This window comes from Siniperca chuatsi, linkage group LG5, assembly GCF_020085105.1.
Source record: "Siniperca chuatsi isolate FFG_IHB_CAS linkage group LG5, ASM2008510v1, whole genome shotgun sequence".
In the NCBI taxonomy this organism is placed as follows: Eukaryota; Metazoa; Chordata; class Actinopteri; order Centrarchiformes; family Sinipercidae; genus Siniperca; species Siniperca chuatsi.
Window position 1 is genome coordinate 15845537 of NC_058046.1, and position 14862 is coordinate 15860398.

The window sequence follows — 14862 nt, forward strand, 5'->3', positions numbered from 1 at the left end:
CCGTCTATTGTCACCAAAAAGAGGAAGAAACCCTGAATAGAATAGCAGAAAAAGCGGGGTAAAGGCAAGGGGGGGGGGGGACAAAGCTTTTTACGCACGTCAAATAAACCAAAAACTGTGCGGAGCGGCGAAAGGGGCACTCTGGCACAGAAATTCCCCCAAAGTTTCAAAATGGTTTGTCTTTGACTGCTATCTTTATTATAAAATTAACGGATGGCATTGGTTTGAAGCGGATTTATATTTTCGCACGTTGTTTTGTCTTTGGCATGCGCATTGCGGTACATCCTCGTCTGTAATCGGCACAGCCTCGCTGATTAAAACTTACAATTTAGTTAAAATGAGTTTAAAAAGGGAGGAACATGTCAATGAGAAGAATGATGCATAAAAGACTGTGTTATACAAACGGGGTGCCATGCCAGCGGCCGAAAATCTCTAAAATTAGACGAAGCAATAAGCAATATTCAATAATTACCGAGGTCCTATAGTCTCCACAATCACTGAGCTGTTGTCACATTATGTCTTAATAATGACAGTAATTCAAAATCATGTGAAGTTGCTGGGAATTTGCATGGGGATTCCGGCTTTTTTGTATCAGGGTTTCTGCAGGCATACTACCTCTCCAACTCAAAAATGTCTGGATCGCGCTGCCATCTAGCGTACATTGTACAATTACAACCTCATATTAATGCATGCACAAGTCATCAAGCATGAACACATTTTTAAAACTTAAAAGTTGATTTCAGAAATAAAATAAGCCCCAGTTTTCCCTCGTCTTTTTTTGACTTTCACAAAAGTCTTTTGATGTTAAGGTTGTATAACGGAGAGAAAAAAACTTTCAAAGAACAATAATAAATATAGATTATATTACAACAAAATAAAGATAGTCCCAAAAGTCCACTAACATTTTGATTGCATGTGATTTAGATGGAACACAAAGCCAAAATGATGTGCGTAAATCATCTCCAAAACATGGTAATACACCATGTTGGAAAAGAATAACCATTCATAATACATCAATGCAATTATTATTTAATAAAAAATAAACAAAGTCGTTGTATACAGATCTGTAACTACAGAGATATATTAACAGATATTATGGAGCGTAAATATGCAAGTGCCCCCTTTGGAAACGCATAGGAGGGATGGGTTGTATTTTAAGTATTCAACAAGAGAGCTCTCTCTCCCGTCCCTGTCTCGGACACTCCACAGAAACTCCCCGGCCATATCTCCAGCTCTTTGAAAAGGTGAAACCAATAAGATTAAATCGGACAAAGATTTTTTTTTCTGTAAGTGTATCATTAAGATTTAACTCCACAGATTGGAAAGGGGCTCCGCGGCAGAAGAGGAGAGGAGAGTGAGAGGGACAGCGAATGGGAGCAGGGTAGGGGCTCTAATAGAAAGCTGGGAAACGGCGAGAGAAAAATGAGAAAGTGGACAGCAGGACATTAAAAGAGGTAGCACCGGCAACGGCGGTTACCAGTAGAGGAGCGGCTTTCTACCTGGATAAAACCAGCCATCGTTAAGGCAAGTGCAATATTTATTTCTCACTTCTCCTACGCTACACACGCGGCTCTAAATGCAAGGCTAAATTCTCTGTGGCACGCCACATGACCGTTAACTTCAAACCATGTAGCCGACCCGGGCGGTGTCAGAGTCACAACTTTTTAACTAGGGGACAGACGCATCCTTTCTCCTCATAATCGCAGATCATCGAGACTCGTTTGCCCGTTTCCCAGCAGTCCTCACTGATTTGTACATCAGATAGTAGTAATGTTATTACAGGCTGGCTATAGTACCTCTGGACGTGGGAGCTTTTTTCGCACGTCCCGTGCACCTCACCTGCAAGGCTATTTGTTGTTTGAACACATAATGAAAAGATCGATAGCAGGCTGTTTGTCTCAGCGATAGTGTCACCGGGTAAAAAGGCTGATCAAGGAGACCAGCCGTTGCCCATCTTTTACACTGTTTTCCAAGTGCCAGTTTAGCCATTATACTGTCAGATGCAAATAATATAGATTGGCGCAAAATCTCCTGCACCGGTAAGAACGCATTGTGTGTCAGTAAAGGCTGCAGTGAGGAAATGTAAGATGACATACAATGTGATTTATCAAAGCAGCATTATTGATGTAAAGAGGGTTGTAATAAAAACTAATATAAAATATATGATGTAGCAATGTAGGCCAGGTTCACTTATTGAAGGACAAACTGCACGTTCAGCATCAGCTTTGTAAAATAACCTTATATAATAACATTTAACTTAATCCTCCTACTGAAAGTTGATGCTAATTAATTGCCAAGTAGCCTAACATTTATTTTTAATATCCTATTCATTAAGTATATTACCTTTTCTTATGTGAAAAGCAAAATATCCATGTCTTCATAACATGTTAACTTATTGAAAACACGTAAAGAATTACATAATCACATTATTATTAAACACGTCTTTCAGGTAATGGATGCATTTGCGCATTGGCAGCCGTCTTGCATATATTGCAATGTAATGCTGTTTGCAACAGATAATTAGGGATCTTAGAATATTTAAATTCAATCTTATTTTTTCTATTTTAATCTTAATTGAATAATCCACGAATAGATTATGTATGGCTGTTTACATTTCCCCTGTAATATAGTTTTGCCAAAGGACCTTATTGGTTAAACATTTACAGAAAGCATATAACAGTTTTGCCAAATCTGTGATGATCAATAACTTATGCCCTTTTACACAGATACAGTGGAACGTTGTAAGGCTCACGAAATGCAGCTTTAGTACAGCTGAAACCAACAAGCAATCAGTTGGGAAAACATTGAGGTCATAAGTGCAAGGCCCCCCAATAAAACAACAGATGACTACAAGGACGCATTTTAGAGCATTCAAAAAGATGCAAACGGATGTAGCCCAGAGATTTATAAATGGTGGAGGGTCTGTTTATTAGGCTATTGATTGTGTGTAATCACATCAGGGCTATAACCATAGCATATAGCCAAAAAAAACATTACATGGGCTTAGAGGCTGATTCGCTTTTCCTGGGGGCTTCTGCTCAAAACGCCTCCTGTGTACACACGAGTGTTGTGTTTCTGGACGCCGGGCTAGAGGGCCACATACAGCTGATGCTGATCCCTGCGACTTCAACTGTCTGCCTGCAAAATTAAAATAATTCAGAACCAATAAAACGAATAACATGATGGACACTTTTACGCGTGGAACTATGAGCATCGTTGCACATCTCCATGTTGGGTCCTGCCTGTTTGTGAATAACAGACACTGATTAATAGTGAAATCGAGCACGTGTGGCAATAAGATTCAGCTGCATACCTTTTAAATCACTTTGCACTTGTTGGACTGTGCTTCTGTGTAGTACGGAGAAGTTTGTCACTAAGTTATTTTTATTAATAATGAAGTGACTTAAGATTTAGTAAGTAAACACTAATGCGCTGCTGATAATGGCATTACACTGTTTGACCTGTTTTTTTTAGTGTAGATGCTAATTTGTAGATTATTTTATATTGTTTTATACATTTTCCTAGCATATGAGCTCACTAACATTAGGGCAATGTGTTTCACATTTGGCATTAAAACTAAAATAAGATGCACTGTCTGACAGCATAGATGTCACACTGGCAATAAATTCAAACAATTCATACGTTTAGTCCCATGTCTGTCTTTCAACGATATGTTTTGAGAAGAATTTGTTTTTGCAAATTGGCTTCCAGATGTTTAGCTTTCTACATGTAAGCAGTAACCCTGCAGTGGCACATTGATTTATGCTGTTTTAGATAGGCAACAATGGCGAATTTCTTTTTTTAAATTAAGCTGAAATCATCAAATATAAAATCACATTTAAGGTCCTCGACCTGTTTGAAACAACAGTGATTTTGACATGGTTTTATAAGTGAGAACCTAGTTGCTACAATGAAGTTAGTGTAACTTTTCTCAACACCTCTATAGCCTATACTTAAAAAAAAAGAAAGAAAAGAAAGTGGTTTTGACTGTGTGCACTGCGCTGAACACAGAACAGACACTAACACTATCATATTTTTGCAAGTCCTAATTTAAAAAAAAATCGAACTAATTCTTATGTTTGAATTAGAGGTTTTGTTGCTTTGAGTGGTTGTGTGTTGAAAAGGGAGGAGGGGGGTTGAGGGGTGTGTGTGTGTGTGTGTGTGTGGGGGGGGGGGGTCTTTTTGTCCAAATCTGATCCCCAAATTATTCTGGGGGCTCAGATTGGTGTGAAAGGGACGAGAAGGTCACTTGAAATCGCCTTTTATCCGCTGGGTTTTTTTCTATGGATCAGCAACTTTCAATAGACATAATCTAATCGCTCTTAATGGAAAGGCCATTCGTGAGAAATAGTGGAAATATCGTTGAGCCTATAGGCTAAAGCCATTTAAGACCGAAGCATTTAACAGGCAACAAAGTTCACAAAATTGCTTTGCAATTAATTATTACTGGAAACTGAAAAGTGCCTCCCCAAAACAGGGAAAGTTTACATATTAGTTTAAAACCGACAGATGCAAACATCAGTCTGTCTATTCAGGGTAGATATAACCATATGTGTATTATAATAACCCTATTAATTTCTATGTTATTTCATCATAATATTCCGTATGCTTTTTAAAGTTATCTTTTTGCTCTAAAATGACTTTAGTTTAACTGTAACATTGCATTACCCTACAGAGGGAGTCATCCGAGTTTGAATCTAGATATTATTGTTTATTTCCTCATTATTTTTAATATGGCCTCGCGTCTCTAGAGATTTGAGATCCCTCAGTTTTAGACGTGATGAATGGAAGTCTCTTTCCAGGATTTTTGCATCCCAGACTGAGGACAATAACTGCAATGACTTTCCCAATTAGGCTTGAGGTTGGAGTTAAGTTAGAGGGACTGTCAGTTAAAGCTATGGGCAATGGCTTTATTGCTCACTAACCATCATTTCTTTAAAGCCTATGTGCTAATTACTTTGGATGGTCCCAGAGACGGAGATTATAAATCCATTAGCACCCAAACCCTCGTGATTCCACAGTGCAAACACTGTAATTTTGTAGTACACCCAAAAACCAAACTCTAAGTACCAGAAGCTAGATGAAGGGAAACAGATTTTCAACAACGTGTGTAGGCTACTTCATAGGGAAGCCCAGCGTATATCAATCAGCAGCTAAGCCGAAACACACAGAGTAAACTAAGCATAACAGAAAATTAACTGACAATGTCTTATCAGGCCGGTGGTTAGGTTTAAAAACGACCTGTTTATATTACTGTGTCAACTTATTGCAGCATTGCAATCATAAATGATCAACACAACGCCGTTTTTATATTGTGGGTTCTATTTTAATGCAAGTTTGGGAAATCATTTATTCTTATTCCCCAAATGCCTGTGAGGTATCCAGGGAGCGATGCAGCCTTAAGGAATAAAGTGAATTAAAATACGACTTAATACCTGTTTGACTGCGTTTAAAGAAGGCAATACAAAAACCGGGACCCAAACGGGGGTGAGCGAAGGCATCTCACCCTTAAAGTAATTTATTTCGGGGAAACCGGAGGGCAAAGGTGGAATTCTTGAGAAATTCAACAAGGATAAGGGAGCTTTAGGAATTCTGCACGCAGATTACCTTTCATCCCATCCTCACATTATCCGACAACACACAGTAGAAATATAGCTCAGCGACAAAAGAGCGAGATTACCCTCCGACACAGAGGAGTGCAAAACAATTTTTAAGAAGTATTGCGATTATTAGGGGAGCGAACGGGGGTAAGGCAACATAGCAGAGGAGTGATCCCGTGTGCTTTCAAAGGGGGAGACAAAAAAAAGATGACATAGCTCACCGTTCATAAAGTGTCCTGTCTGCGTCTTAGTGGTCTAGTGGATGGTGGACCCATCTAAAAGAGTTTACCCGCCTTTTTATGCTGGCATAAATATTTATGGTGTGTAAATTCACATCAAACACGGTATGAATCTGAGCAAAGCTGAAGGAGGATAGGATCGTTTATTGGGATATATAACTACAAAGTAGTTGGTAACTTTAACAGATTGTTGTTTAGACTGTTGGTTATGATGTCTTGCAATGATCGCTGACACTGGGTCAGAGTGTGACCCCCTTTTGGTTTGACTTGTTTGGTTGTTTAACTTTTGATTTGTAACTAAATGAGTGGCATCACATTAGCACTGCATTATTTTTTTCCCATTTTTTCCCCCTCCAAAACCAACACACAGCAGGGTCTTAATTAGAAATGTAGTGTAGCTGAACCATCAGCATGCTGGAGCTGAGAATGACTGAGCACACTGGTGCAGTCTAGTTTACATCAGTACAGAGAAAACAGAAAATAATTTCCCCACAAACTCTCAGAGGCAGTTTGAGTGAAAAACATATTTATTTATTTACGTTTAGCAAACTTGAAAATAGGTTGTGCCACAAATGAATATATATAGGCACATGAAGCTGCAATCAAAGTTTTACTTTAATTTCAACCCTCCTAAACAACTGTGAAATATGATTTATTACAATGCTAAAATATAGCAGAGTAGCCAAAACAGCAATTTAGGGAAATATAATTTTTAATATATCATGCATTTCTAATTGAAAGCACTGTCAAAAATCATATTTAAACCAAAAGATACCCCTCTCTCTCACAACACACACACACCCACATAACCACGGACAAAACCCTCTTGAGATTTGGTGTGTTTTCATTTGAAAAGTGTGTGTGTGTGTGTGTGTGTGTGTGTGTGTGTGTGTGTGTGTGTGTGTGTGTGGTGTTTGCATGTGTGGGCACATGTGTGTAAAAAGACAGTGAAGTGAAGGTGGCCTGTGTTTAGTGTCCAGACCTGGCAGATTGTGACCTTATCAATGTGAAACTCTTAAGATAAATTATTCATAGCACCTGTTTGATGTCTCCGGCCAAAGAATGACAAAGGTGTAGGATTTAAGATGCATCTCAAAGCCATGAATATCAGCTACTGTGCTACCTGTCTCTTTTTCAGAGCAGAAAAAAAGGAAGATAGGCTGCACTTTAAACACAAAAAATGAACAATTTGTTTTCTAACAGGGGGTGCAGAAGAGAGCGACCAGAGAACAGCTATTGGTAGTAAGTGTATGCTAATCTTCATTTGCAGATACATTAATAAAACTCAACTGTAACTCAATCTACCATTTTCAGCGTGTGAAAAGGTGTGGCTTCTGTCTGCCATTGTCTTTATGTCATGTAACTCACAGGTGTCCACTGATTATGTCAGTCGGTGAAGCGGGTCACCCGCATTGCCACTGCCTGCTTTATCCTCACTTTAATTTGAAACTTAAAGCAGAGAGTTTGTGTGAGTGATTCAGTAGGGCTAACCTTGCCCTTTGTAACTGAGTTTGTGTTGTGTCTCCTCGCAGGCAGAGAGCGTCATAGTGGCTGGGCGTTGGGAAACAGCGGGATGTGTCGGTGTGGTACGAGGACTGACGCTGGGATGAGATGTAATTTACAGCGAGTGCTGTTTGATTGTGGGACAGTGACGGTGATACCACTGCTTAGTATGAGTATTGGGATCACTTGACATGACAGCCCTGCACTGACAAGCTTATTGTACTTAATCATACATGTGGTAAATATAACATTAACAATAAATTAATAGTCATTCTCAGAATAGATTTTAAGAGGCTGCCCTCTCTTTATTTTATTGCTCAGTTCACATTTTGCTTTTTCATTAAGTGCATTACTGGAGTGTTTATCAAGTACTATTCCAAGCTTTTCTACTCAGAAATGAATCCAAGCATCCGGGAACTCAAATTCTTTCTCAATGATTTGTTTTGGAAAAAAAAACATAGTATGCTTTTTGGGAAACTGGCAGCTGATCTTTTTCATAGCTAGAGGTCAACATGACACTCAGTATTAATAAAACAAATAAGACTAGGATGGATATTAATGATGATATATACAGATGCACTGCGCATGAGCTTGAATTATGTGTGAACATGCTGAAGGAGAGCAAAGGAAAGACACTCACAGATGTTTGTGTGTTTACTTGTCTGTGTGTGATAGCCAGTCAGTTTCCCTCATATGTTCCCTTTGACTTTTGACCCCACAGTTGGGGTCAAGCCCTGACAAATGAGATGGTCGAGTTTTGGCCAGAACTGCAAACATTCCACAACAATCTTATGTCCTCCTCCTCCCCTCATATCCGTCATTCCTCACCCCTTCACTCCTCTCAGTATGTCTCTTCCATGACTTGGACAGAGTCAGAGAAAGTTCTCATTACAAACAAACATGTTTTATTGTATTTGCTGTGGTAATTTTAAAGCACACACCCTTCAAATTAAGAATTACAACATGGGTTCAATTTAATATCCCTGACATCTGCCTTGTTCACAGAAGGAAAGAAAACAAAAGAGTATGGTTTTAGAGGAGAAGCTGTGTCAAAGATTTGGATATTACAACCCTGCACTTTGAAAGCACACTGTGTGTGTTTGGAAAGCTTGTCAGTGATGTCAAGGATGAGAAATGTTGCAGTGTGGTTTTTTACACACGCTGCTGGCTCTAGCATTTCCGGCAACATTTCTCACTCTGCCTCCCTCACACCATCCGCTCTGCTGCAATATCCCCACATTTTTTCATCCTTTCACTTTTTCCCCTACTCTCCCTCCCTCTCTGTTTGCCTTCTCTCCGCTCTCTGACCACTCTTGCTCCCTTTACCCTTCCTCTCTGCTGCACCACCCTGCCCAATCTCAGCCTCTCCCTCCCTTCTCTCTCCTCCCAGCACATTCACTCACTCACCCCCCTCCTTCCCTTTTTCCTCCACCCACTATTTTTTCAGATTTTCAAACATGCCGTTCCACAGAATGCTACCACCTGTGTCTTTAGGGGGAAAAGGGGGGCTATGGGGGCTTCCTCTTCAGGAAGCTGGTTAAGGTAAGTGGAACCCTCTATTACAATGACACGGCAAATAATGGTTCTGCTTGTTGTGTTTCTGTATTAACTTTTTTTCATGGAATGACCCCGGCTTCCTAAGCATCACTACCCTCCATCAGAGCTCTAGCTACAAGTCACTGCTGTAAAAACACACACAGTCACCATCAATGAACGTCAGCAGAGCAGAGTGCCACAAAAGGAGCCTAGAGACCAACAGAGCCGGCTGATAGTAACATCGAGTGGATCATGCTCTTGAACTTGCTTTCATAATGATGTAATATTACTAAAAGGCAATGCAACACAGCAAAGATCTTAATAAAAACACATCAATCTCGATATGCGTGTATGTGTTTTTTTCTCTTTTCACTCCCAGTTGAATTGTGATATCATTTGATGTTGGCTGTTATGTGATTCATCGGAGGGTACAGCTGCTTCACATGGATCTTGGCCTGGACAGGACTGTTTCCTCACAGGGCAGCTGATCACATGATTCAGTCACACGGATAGATCTGAGCTCTAATTGGCCGTGCATGGGCGCATCACCGTGGTGAATCTGGGCGCATGTTTACAGCTCTATGCTTTGAATAGTAAAATGGTGGGTTGTGTTTCGCCTTCCTAGGTAAGATGGCAGTAAGTTCCGTGTATGTCTATGGGTGGGGACTCCTAGACCAAGGGCTGTTGCTATGTTGATCTACAATGCAAAATAATATGTCATTACTAGGACAATGCACATAGCTCTGCAATTGAACTGAAACAATGCAATGCTACGTGAAGCTGTGCTGCAGGAAAGGTAAGAGTGGAATTTCTGGGTTAAATATATATGTACATTGTTGCAGGGCACTAGTATCTTCCTGATTTCTATCTCTTTCTCCATTCACCTCATGGCCCCTGTTCATCCCTCCGTAATGGCCAGTGTAAATAAATAATAAAGCTCTCCTATCACTCTCATCACCATCAGCCATCAAGTTAGTGGGGTTAAAGCAGGCAGCAAGCGACAGGCAACAGGGAAAATATGTGTAGGCATATGTGTGTAATCATGGCCGTGTCCATGGTGCAGTTCAGCTGCCTCCTGCTCTGTATGTCCACAGGCAGCTCAAGGATGTAAAGGAAGGGCTCAGAGCCACTTGATTCCCTGCCACCACCCACTGTTACCCCAGTGTTACCAGAGCGTGGATGTCTGCCCCTGTCCCCCAGAGCCTCAGTCCCGCTCTCCCCCACCCCTCCTCAACCAACATGCACCCACCAACCCCCCCGACCCCCAATCCCTCCACCGCCCTGCCTCGCTCCCTGATTCAGTGTGTAAAAGCGCCCCCTGAATGATGGATTACTGTGTCACCGCAGCCTGCGAAGGATTAATTTGTTTCATTGATTTCTCTTTAGGCAGAATGCCAGCGTCTGCCGCTTCCCACCTTTTCCCCAAGACTCGCAGCTGTAATAGACGGTAATGGCCTAAGACAAATCAACCCGTTTCTTATAAAAATAGCACCAAATAACCCTCCCCATTCTCCAGCCTGCACTCTACTCACGAGCACATCAGGGAGTGGCGGTGGTGGGGTATCAGGGGGGTGTTCGATTCATCCTCATCCTCCATCTCTTTCACTCTAGCTGGCTATCCTTCCATACCACCGTCCCTCCTTATCCTGTGCTGAGCCAGAGGAGACCATCCAGTCACTCTAACAAAGCCATAAGTCTGCCGTACTTACAGCTCCCTCTCAGGCCTCACAATGGATGGGTAATGACAACGCTGTCTGGAGGGGGCTGTGGGAGTTGGGCCATTCTCTCCAGTAATGGAAGCAGTTACTGCCATTCCCTATACACCTGCAGGAACAGCTAACTGTTAACCACTGTGATCTATGGCAAGGCCTTACCGCACCAGGCTAAGGTTGAAGGGTTGTACTGACACCACTGAATTAGGGCATGTCTGCACAACACATCTTTTTTTCTGTCTTTGCTATGGTGCATGAAGGTATTCTACTGTATGTTGAGAGCTATGGAAAAGCATTGGAGTTATTTATAAACAAATCTGTACCAATGAATCAGTGTTGGTACAACTCTCAGCACTACAGACTGACAATCTAACATTCCTGACATTCACTGATTTAACGCAGACATAAGATGCTGCCACATCTTTACTACCCTGTCACTGCTTTGAACGATGGGAAACCCAAACGGCCTGTAACATTAAGCACACCACTACATGCTGACTGTCCTCGAACGCTTTCCAATCCCATATAGATTTACGAGCAGAACCAGATCCATTAATCCATTGTTGATTTGCTGTGGCTGCCCTGCAGGGTTTTTGGGATCAGATATCATACAGTGCTGAAATTCACCCTGTTGCGCAGCAGGGTAGACTGTAACACCCTGACCGGTGCTAAAAATGCTGCACCAAGCATTAGGTAATGAAATACAAGTCAGTGTTTTTCAATTTTTAAATTCATGGCACATTTGAAAATCCTGCATGTCTACCACCAGCCTTACTCACACACAACCTGACAGATATATGAACTTTTGACAGAAAACACTGTCACCTACATAAAAAATTACAACATAAACTAGAGTGACAATCCATAGAGGGCTCCGTATGAGTAAGTTAGAGCTGGTACACAATGTGATAATGACCCAGGCTGCAGGGAAATCTCATCACCTCCCTGCAATCAATTTAACAGTGTTTACAAAGCCACGGGCTGGGGTTTGTGCTTGAGGACTGAGCACTGGTCACCTAGTGTTCCACTAGATCCCCCTGCTAAGCTGGCCTCTCCTGGGTAAACCTCCACAAAGCCCCCTCATGTCTGACACCACCAGGCCCTTCAAATACTGCTCTCAGACAGAGGATTAGGTAATCTCACCATGATACTGTCTTTTACTCTATTTCTGTCTTTTTTTTCTTCCTCATTGTCTCCCTTTCTCTACCCCTGCATTCTCATACCTTACATCCCCCCCCCTCTCTCTCTGGCCTGTTGAAGTGCTTGTTCTACTTGGGGCACATCTATCCTCAGGGGTCCTTACATTCTTAAGTGCCTCCAGAAAAGGTTAGTTGGCAGGTAATTGTCCAGCTGTGGTCGGGCTTATCTTAATTGTGGGTGCTTCAGTGCAAGCTACACTTCCTTTGATGAAGAGACTTACAGTATGTGGAAAAAAGGGAGAAGATAGGAGGGTGGGACGAGAAAAGGATTTACCATTTTGAAGTCTATTTGATATTTTTCCGTTGGTTGTTTGTACTTTGCAGTTTGGCAGTTAAAAATGAACAATGTGTAAGACTTTTTTAAATTTGTCATTTGAAAATCTAAAACTTATTTGGATATGACATAATAGTATTCTTTTATACACATTTTTGTGTATAAAAGTACATCACTGGAGAGTTTCCATTATAACAAACTCAATGCTGACCTCACAGTGTTAAAATCCAAATGTACAACTATAACTATACTTCCATCTGAAGCCATCTGAAATATATATATATATATATATATATATATATATATATATATATATATATATATATATATATTCATGTCGATAGGAAGCTTTAGGGGGTTAGTGTTTGCATTGCCCCAGTCAAAGGTCATGACTGACCAATAAAATATTTCCAGAGCACCATCAATAACTCCGACATGCAGACTAATACAGTATGGGATTGGGGGTAGGGGGAGGAAGCTTGATGTGCTTGCTTCGAGCAGAATGGATGAGTAAGAGGCCAAAAGGTTACTGGACAGACTTCGGCCCCCTGCCCCTGCACCCTCTCATATGTGCATTTGATAGCGACAGGGGCAATTATAAGGGTATACTTCAGGCAGGTCAAATGGGAGAGGGCAAAGTGCAGAACCTTTAAAGCACTGGCTGGAGTCAAAGGTTAGGATGGACATAGGACATCATAGCGTGCCGCTGGGCAAGGGGTAATGGAATCAGTGCTATAGAGACACAGGCTGATGAGGGGGGGGGAGAAATCATATCGTCTCTTGTCTCATGTGATATTTTCATAGAGATAGAAAATTACACAAGCTGCTCATGATCAGAATCTCAAATTATGGCATTAAATGCAGTTTGGCTTGACTACAGTAACTACTTGTTTGGTGTTTGTGTGGTTTGTGTGTGTGTTCATATACTGTCATATACTGAACCATCAGGCTTCATGGCTATTAAATATGAATAGCCCAAGGTCAGGGAAGGTCGTGGCATGCATTTAGCACCAGTGACCAATGCGAAATGTAAAGGTCAAAGAGGAATTGCCTGAGTCGGAGCAATACAACGTTTGCTCGTCCACATTTATGCATCCTATTGGCAGTGATTTATGGTAGGAGATAAGCATACGGATGGGAAGAAAACACTCTCTTTCTCCTATCCCGTCAGACTCGGTAAATACACTACTCACTCATATCAATCACCATGTCACAGTAAATCGCCACTGTATGCTTCCTGCTCAGATTGCCTTTGTCTTGCTCTGCCTTCTCCCTCCAGCTCTGGGGAGCACACTGGTGGTATTGTTGCTATTTCACAAGCTCTATAGTTAGCATTTCAAACAGCTGTGGTACAAAAGTAGTGAGTATGTTCAAAGTCAGGGGTATGTTTTAGTTTGTTGCCTTTTTCCATCTTCCATGGATAGATTCCATACTGTATCAATCATACACTATAGAAGTAAGGTCCTCACTTGATCTCAAAAATACTGAAGAGATGTTTTTTCTGTTATGTGACAAAACGCTTTTTTAATATATGTTCCCCACTTCTATTTATTTCTAGGCCTTGTAGAGACTGCTGTGTTATTGTATTTTCTTTTAAATGGGCTTCCATGCATTTGGTTTGCATAAGAAAAAAAAGAGAAAGAATCCGAATTCTAGGACATTTAAAACAGTTCAGGTTGGAGCAGGTTTCATGCTTATAAAACAAATCACTGTGGATTAAAATCAATTTCCCGATAACATTCCTGTGCTGCAGCCAGACAGGCTGTTCAGCATTTTGTAGGAGCAGCCACTCTGGGGGGACCTTGACTGGGCCAGCGATTAACTCTGTATCCCGGCTTTTAGAATTTTGTAGGCCTCTTGAACATGAACATGTTCCCCATGTCCCTTTGGCTCCTTAAATGTGAAAACCAGTCACTGGTGCACCACAGCCTTTGCGAACTACCCCCAAGTGGTTCAGAATCCAGCCAGAGAAAAGTCCAAAAAGAAAACATGCTTTTGAACTGCCGGCCAAAGCGGAAACATGGTCTAGTAAGCTGCTTTTTAACCTGAACCATAAAGACCAATTTTTCCTTTCCTCCAATAGTAATAAATTCGCTCTTTTCCTTTATTACACATGTTATGTTTTTCCATCGTAAGATCAAAGGGTGATAATGAGTGACACCATAGGCTCCAGTGTATATAACCTGACATTTTCTGTTCAGTTCTCCATCAGTCAGCATTTTAGCTTGTATGCAACTTCAATATGACAAAAAATCTTTAACACCAGAAAAACTGCAGTAGCCAAAATATATAGAATGTTTTTCCTCTGGAAATCATATCAATTTCATTGAGTCGACTGTAGAGGTCAGCTTTGAGGATCAGATTCTTACCATTTTAATACCAGTGATGACATTTCCCTACACACCAGCTGTTACACCATCTATCCCTCCCTCCCTGTGAGAACAACAGTTCTAAAGGCTGTTTATATTCAGGACAAGTTCTGTACGATCTGTCACATTCATCTCTATTTCCCATTCACCACGGGGCATTTGAACCACATCAGAATCTATTACCACCATGCAGATTCAGCCCCCGCTGACAATACAAATCATGATAAGATGGAGCAGTGACTCCATAAACACCCTCGCTTATACAGTATATCGCATCATATGAGCTGAGTTGGATAGCAGATCCCACTTGTGATCTATGTGATCGTTTATTTATATGGATGGACTAAAGATACAGATATCATTACATCTCTGTCTGTCTTTAACCTGTGTCTGTTACTACCCCATTCAAACAATATATATAAATTGTTGT

The 14862-nt window shown here is 41.1% G+C and overlaps 1 long non-coding RNA gene across 1 annotated transcript; it reads left to right on the forward strand.

Annotated features, from left to right (window-relative positions):
* Nucleotides 1–7036: 7036 nt before the first annotated feature.
* Nucleotides 7037–9220, forward strand: LOC122877080. The gene is made up of 2 exons (XR_006378183.1): nt 7037–7081; nt 7372–9220. It is a non-coding gene; the product is annotated as an uncharacterized LOC122877080 (long non-coding RNA).
* Nucleotides 9221–14862: the final 5642 nt, after the last annotated feature.